Raw genomic sequence first — 265 nt, 5'->3', positions numbered from 1 at the left:
TTCAATTTCTGGAATTAAAGGGACAAGATTACCCTGCTCTAGTTAGGGAATTTTATGCGAATTTCAGATATAAGGATGGAAAATACTGGTCTATGATTTCCGGTAAATTTTTTGAGATTAATGATGAACTGTTTATGAATGTCGGTGGTTTGTCATCTTCGGGTTATGGAATAGGAAATTGCTCCTGGGTTAAGGATAACTTTGATCCTACTGAGATTTATAAGTCATTCCTTCGAGGTCCTCACTTGTATATTCCGGGTCAACT

The sequence above is a fragment of the Lupinus angustifolius genome, unplaced genomic scaffold (assembly GCF_001865875.1).
Source record: "Lupinus angustifolius cultivar Tanjil unplaced genomic scaffold, LupAngTanjil_v1.0 Scaffold_303, whole genome shotgun sequence".
Taxonomy (NCBI): Eukaryota; Viridiplantae; Streptophyta; class Magnoliopsida; order Fabales; family Fabaceae; genus Lupinus; species Lupinus angustifolius.
This window is presented reverse-complemented; position numbering follows the sequence as displayed.